Source organism: Physeter macrocephalus, chromosome 15, assembly GCF_002837175.3.
Source record: "Physeter macrocephalus isolate SW-GA chromosome 15, ASM283717v5, whole genome shotgun sequence".
In the NCBI taxonomy this organism is placed as follows: domain Eukaryota; kingdom Metazoa; phylum Chordata; class Mammalia; order Artiodactyla; family Physeteridae; genus Physeter; species Physeter macrocephalus.
Genome location: NC_041228.1, coordinates 22,199,780 through 22,206,664, shown reverse-complemented (window position 1 = coordinate 22,206,664; position 6,885 = coordinate 22,199,780).

Below are 6,885 nucleotides of genomic sequence, written 5' to 3'. Positions count from 1 at the left end.
CCCTCAAGACTGCTTTGGCTATTCGGGGTCTTTTGGGTCTCCATACAAATTTTAAGATTTTTTGTTCTAGTTCTGTGAAAAATGCCATTGCTAATTTGGTAGGGATTACATTGAATCTGTAGATTGCTTTGGGTAGTATAGTCATTTTCACAACATTGATTCTTCCAATCCAAGAACATGGTGTAGCTCTCCATCTGTTGGTATCATCTTTAATTTCTTTCATCAGTGTCTTATAGTTTTCTGCATACAGGTCTTTTGTCTCCCTAAGTAGGTTTATTCCTAGGTATTTTAGTCTTTTTGTTGCAATGGTAAATGGGAGTGTTTCCTTAATTTCTCTTTCACATTTTTCATCATTAGTGTACAGAATGGCACATTCTTTTATTAAACTAGGCGTTGCCCCCACTCCATCACTATATCACAAAAATTTCTCAGTTAAAAGTCTCGTCGATGGACCTAGAGATTATCATACTAAGTGAAGTAAGCCAGACAAAGACAAATATCATATGATATCGCTTATATGTGGAATCAAAAGAAAAAAAAGACATAAATGAAATTATTTCCAAAACAGAGACTCACAGATGCAGAAAACAGACTAATGGTTACCAAAGGGGAAAGGGGGGGGGGGTGAGGGGGGGAATAAATAGGAGGCTGGGATTAACATATACATACTACTATTGATGTATATATATAATAGATAACCAACCAGGACCTACAGTATAGAACAGGCAACTATACTCTCAATATTATGTAATAATCTATAAGGGGAAATACTCTGAAAAAGAATATATATGTATACATGTATATATGTATAACTAAATCGTTGTGTGGTACACCTGAAACTTATACGATATTGTAAATCAACTATTCTTCAATAAAAAAAGAATTTTTTTAAGTCTTGTCTCTACCACATGTAAGGTTTTTCAAACAAGGAGATAATCATGAATATAAACATAGTTAACATGCTAAGAGGCTAGAAGAATGCAGGGTGAGATTTTCCTAACGTTCTCAATCAAGCTATAGGTTAAATAAAAATCAGGATATATCACACTGAATCAAGTGGTCCTTTTGAAAAACACAACTGTAGCACCAGCGCCCCCCACCTAAATTTGACCTTATCTATTAATCCTCCTAATCTCTTTTTCTCATTTCTTCTTTAAGAGCAACTGTTAGAGCTGGTTTTCTCTTCACTTTGGATTTGAGCTGAAACAGGAAGCTGAGGGTTGCAGGAGGAGTCTGTCTCTGCTGTTTACTCCCCTTTTTTAATGAAGCCTTCAAAAACATCTTTCCTCTTCTGAGCACTGGTTAAATACGTACTCGGGGCCAAAGCACCTGCTGACTGATTTCTCTAATTCACATGATAAGATTCGAAACAGTTCTGTAGGCTTCCTGCTTGCCCTTCAAGTCCTGCTGCAGGTTATTTGCTCTGACTCTGTTTTCTCAGCATGCTTAATAGGACACGCACAGATGCTATCAACGGTCTTATTTAATCCTTTTCTGGTGCTGTGCAATTCCAAAAAAAAAAAAAAAAGTATTGTACACAACTTGAAACCAAATTAAATTTGCCCTTCAGTTTGTAAAGGCCCTGAAGATTCTAAGATGGAAAGTTGGAGCAAAATTGAGTGCCCCTACTTTTGTGTCATATATTACAAACTATTGGAAGGTACGTTAAGGCTCTCTTTATCCTGGTCTTCACAGAGCTGGTGGGAGAAAATTCTATTTCTGATTCAGGATCCATATTCTCCTTTCCTTTCCGCCCCCCCACCCCCCCGCCCTGACCTCTCCAAACACTTCTGGAGAAGAGAGATGAATAGGAAATGCTGGTAGTCTGATCACTTTTGTGTGGACCCAAGGTCATTTTCTGAGTATGAGCTGCTGTTGCTCATTCCTCAGAGATGTGGCCAGTGAATTATAGAAAGGCTCTTTCTTCTTGCCAGGGAGATAGCTTCCTTGCACCATCTTCCCTGACCAAAATAGACACTTCTGGCTGATTCCAATTGCAGAAAAAAAAGTACCCATGAACACCTGTATATCCTTGCCCTAGATGTATGAACTAACATTTTACCAGTGTGTACTCTCTCTCCCTCTCTTTCTTTCTTTCTCTCTCTCTGCCTTTCTCGTATACAAAATAAATATATTTACACACACACTTTTTTTCTGAATTATTCGAACAAGTTATAATCATTATGAGTTTCATCCAAGAACACTAAGAATGAGGATGTTCTTCTATAAAACCACATACTCTCACACTGAAAAAATTTTAAGTAGACACAATAATTTTATATAATATACATATTCCATATTGAAATTTCCCCAACTGTCCCAATTTTTTTCTGATTCAGGATCTACCCAAGGATTAGGGACTGAATTTGATTGTCATGTCTTCTTCATCTCCTATCTATCATGCCACTGAAAATTTTGGCAAGTTGGCAGGTAAAACAAACAACTTACAATCTGTCCAGTCACTTCCCTAAGATTAGGTTAACTATTTCTTATGGATACTACATACATAATATTGTGAATTTCCCAATACATCATTTTAGGAAGCACGTGCTGCCAGTGGACCCATTATTGATGATGCTAACTTTGGTTACTTGATTGAGGCCATGTCTACCAGATCTTTCCATTGTGAAAGAACCTTTTTTTCTCTCTTTCTGATCAGTAGGTAATCTGTGGGGTGATACTATGAGATCACATTAAGTGTTGTTTCCTAGTTACAACGTGTTTTTTGCCATGCATGTGTATTTTACCATTCATTGGTTATCTTTGCCTCAGTTAATTACTAAATTAAGATGGTTATTTTCCAATTTGGCCATTCCTCCTACATTCATAAGCTGGTATTATTCTGTAATAATACTTCTTCCTTCTCCTTTTTCTTGAGTAACACTATGGATGCAGAACTATTTCTTTATTCAATAATTATAACACTGAATATATATGACTACATAAAAAGATTATTTTTATATATTAAAATGATCAATTCTGAAACCCACACCTGGATTCTTTTTTATTCTTTTAAAATCTGTGGTCACAATCAGTACAGAAGTCCTGAAATATTTATTCCATACTTGTATAGTGGCAAGGTTTTCAAAAGAGACACAAAGAGAAATAAAGTCTCTGATTCTTGGAACTCGATACACTAATCAGATGGCCAGTTGGTTATGGGAATTTTCACTTATGGAGAAAACAGAACTAAGCATTGAATTTGGCAATTTGGACCATGACAGTTCTCTGCATTTACAGGAAAACAAAAGTCTTCCACATTAAGAAGCTGAGTTCTCTGGAAAGATAAAAATAAGAAACTGATTAACTGAAATGAAGACAGAAAAATATCCAAAGAACCAGCCAACACATTAATAAAAGAAACCCAGAAGCAATCAGATACATAATTTGACTTGTATAGGCTTATAAGAGTGCTGATGGTGAGCAGGGCATTTTTAATAAGAAAACCAGATGTGACAGGCATGTGATCCAAGTCCTCCCTTTCTTTCCTGGCCTGCTGCAGGTGCATAGTTCAAAACCCAACTACCATATCAGGATGGCAGTCTTCCTCCTTACAATTTTAGGTAACTCTTGGAGAAGAGAAAATGCAAAAGGAGTAGCTTTCTTAATTATAGAATTTAGATATTTTTCACAGAAAAGTTCAACTACTTTTAGAGTCCAAATAATTTTCAAAAAAGTTTCTCTCTTAAAAAGATTACAAAAGTTCAAAAGGAACACCTTCAGTTATTATTTTTTGCCTCAACTTTCATTTACCAGAAATTGTTCTATCATTTTCTCCCTGTGAAATAGTATCAATAATATGAACCATAAGTATACAAACTTGTTTTTAAAAGTAATAGAAAGAAAGAAAGAAAGGAAGGAAGGAAGAAAGGAAGGAAGGAAGGAAGGAAGGAAGGAAGGAAGGAAGAAAAAGAAAGAAAGAAAGAAAAAGAAAGAGAGAGAGAAAGGAAAGAAAGAAGAAAGAAAAGAAAAGATGGAAGAAAAAAAGAAAAAAAGAGAAAAAAAACCCCTTTCTATCTCAAGGTACCTACAAAATCAAGTTAAAATGACAAAATCCAATGGCTTACTGGGTGGATGACAGTCACTGCAGTGGAATGCAATGTGGATGTATTTCAGAGATAGAAACCTAGTTCCCTGGGGTATGTGATTGCTTCCACACTTTGGAAATGGTATAAACCGTTCATGAAATTTACAGAGAGGGAGGGAGACAAAGTAAGCAAGAGAGCTTAAATATGTAAAGGGCAGGCAGAGATGGAAGACAGCTAGAACAGTGAATGAGTAAAGTCTGGAGGACAAACTGAGATAAGAAGTTATGAAAGAAAAAATAGGTAAAGTGATTTTAAATCACTAAGAATTAAAAAGAAGAACAATTCAAGGCAACAATAACAAAAGAGATAATTTATTGGACCCGTACCATAAGCCAAAACTTCACATAGTTATCTCACTTAATCCTCCCAACAGTTCTGCAAAATAGGTGTTATGATTCCCATTTTACAAACTGGGAAATGGAGATTCATAGAGATTCTCTTACTGGCCCAATTTTCTAGCTGAGAAAGGTGGGACTCATGGAAAATACTTCCCTCACTGAGGATCATTCCCCTGGTGAATTATGGAGTGGGGGGTCTGATTCCAGCACATCCCCTTGTCCAAGCTCAGCTGCATCAACAAAGTAGACATAATGGGTATGTGGCTGATTAGTGGGGTTCAATGTAGAGAAAAGGCTAAGGAGGGAAATGGAATTTCACAGCGACCACAGCCATGCCACACGGAGGAGCTGGGCTAGTAGCATTGCTACTAGCGTGCTTAGCTGGCTTCCTGAGAGAAAACAGGCAACTATGTCCAGAAATGAGGCCGCAAAACACAATCTTTAAAAATTGCTTAATAAAGGATTATCACCTTATAAGTAGGTAAAATGATGCTATATGATACAGTTAAAATTTAATTAATACAAGTTGTGTGTGATCAGGTCCCCTTTGGAAAGATGCTGTGACATTCATTGCCCATGCTGATTACCAGTTCCTTTCCTGGGCTATAACTGCAATGTCCTTGTTAAAACAAATAGCAATGAATGTTTTGCATTCATTGTTTGCAGTGAATTAGGGTTTAGAATTGTTCTTTGCATTGGTCCCATTCCAGGAAGCAACTGACTCATTTCATAATGAAACCATCCTAAAAGGATAAATCAGGGTGACCCACTTGGAGGCTTTCTAAAACAATGGCTACATCTGCATTTCTAAAAAGAAAAACAACTCGGAACATCCCAAATCAGAACCATGCCCAGAAACAAAAATATCTGCCTCGGAAAAGAGGGTGAGTCCTGGAAGACATTTTAGCAGCCTGTCATGTCAAGTTGATAATAATTGGTTTTAACTGGCACTCCCACCAAAGCCATATCATTCATTACCTTGTCAGAAAAAATCTACCTGCTGTGTCACAGGTTTGATTAAGAAGCCTTTACCTTTTTGTAGTTGCATCTTAATCTGAATTTGTGTACACTCCTTCATACAAAATGGATGCTTTTAGATTACATATTGCTGGGACTGGCATTCTTCTTGTAACAGTAGTCTTAAGGATCTTAGGCTGGCATCAGAATTGGTCTTTTTTTTTTTTTTTTTTACTCTACAGAGGTGTCTTCAAATTAATCCCAGGGGGTTTAGTATCATCACCCACAGGAGAGATCAGTTACCTTGAAAGGCTAGCACAGCGATTACTGCTTTGGTCATGCCCTGTTACTGTTACCCCAGATTTTCAAAAATTTAATTATTTTTTCCCCTTTGGCTTTTTAAGATTTCAGAAAGTGTCATAGCAAGGCTTCAGTATGCTTTGCTCCACATGGCAATGAAAGTGTTTACTGAGTTCGAGTTGTTTGTGCCCATAAAATGCAGTAGAGATCTGAACTCTGCCTCATTTCCAGAGCATGGCTACCAACTGGCCACTGCAGGAGCCCATGCGGTTGGAAACAAACACTAAAGTTACTTGGACTTGAAAGCTCCTGGAAAGTATTTTAACTACTCCCGAGGGTGGGCAATTTGGCAGATAAGGCCACTGGTTAAGAGGCTCTCTGATGAAACTCTGTCTGCACTAAGAGGTGGGAAGAGAACTCACACTAAGTAGGGGCACACCCCCTGCCAGGCACTGTCTAGAACAGTTATCAAAGACAGCTGCCACCTCCCGACACATGCCATGGGCCATGTGCTTTACAATCATTTAAGGTATTTCTACTACTATTTCTACGATGATTCCCATTTTCCCAGTGAGGGAACTGAGGCTGAGAGGATTAGGTAAGTTATCTAAAATGACAAACCTAGTAAGCTGGAAAAGGTATCAAATTTGGTCTTGTCTGAATGCAAATGTTCTGGGTCATAGGCTAAGCTGCCACCTGACTGAGTCTTTTTTATGACCCTACTGAACTTAAAAGGGAGTTGAGGGGTAAAGGTGAAGCTAATACAGAGAAGAGCCTTTGAAACAAAAGTGCAGCTGAACATGGAGTTGTCTCAAGAGGGCCCTGTGTCACAAAAACCAACTTGGACATTTCCTGTAGATAATAAGTAATCACTGGCATGTTTGAAGCCAGCCTGATCAGATGCGGAATGGGGACTGGATCTGAGCATGAATGAACTGGGGATTTTGTGACCAGTTGGTCAAGCAGAAGGAGCGCCCCAGTTCAAAAGTGCTGGTGGGGGCAGCAGGTAGGGCAGAGTTGAGAAATGTTTGCTGCGAAATTGGATGGCAGTGCAGCACCTAAACTTATGAACCCTGCCTTAACCTGCGAAGGTTCTAGACAAATGTTCACATTAAAAAGAGAACCAGAGGGCTTCCCTTCCCTGGTGGCACAGTGGTTGAGAGTCCGCCTGCCGATGCAGGGCACACGGGTTCGTGCCCCGG